At 79.8% G+C, this 238-nt stretch overlaps 1 protein-coding gene across 2 annotated transcripts in view; it reads left to right on the plus strand.

Moving 5' to 3' along the window:
* RPL21 (ribosomal protein L21) overlaps positions 1 to 238 on the plus strand; it is a 4,915-nt gene that overhangs the window by 150 nt on the left and 4,527 nt on the right. The window lies entirely within an intron of this gene.

Below are 238 nucleotides of genomic sequence, written 5' to 3' on the forward strand. Positions count from 1 at the left end.
GGCCTTGCTGGGGCGGGAGACTGAGGGAGCGAGGAGGCCGCGGCCTGCAGGCCGCGGTGCGTGGCGCCGGGCCGGGAGGCTGCTGAGGGATGGAGGGGGAGGAAGGATGGGGGGCCGTCGAGGCCAGCGGCGGGTGCAGGTGCGGAGGAGTGGGTCTCCGCCGAGTCGGCGGGCCCGGTCAGCCCCGCGGCCGCCGGCGGGATGTCGGGGGTTGGGGAGCGGCCCCCCCCAGGCCGGG

Source organism: Haliaeetus leucocephalus, unplaced genomic scaffold (assembly GCF_000737465.1).
Source record: "Haliaeetus leucocephalus isolate CR32 unplaced genomic scaffold, Haliaeetus_leucocephalus-4.0 Scaffold351, whole genome shotgun sequence".
NCBI lineage: Eukaryota > Metazoa > Chordata > Aves > Accipitriformes > Accipitridae > Haliaeetus > Haliaeetus leucocephalus.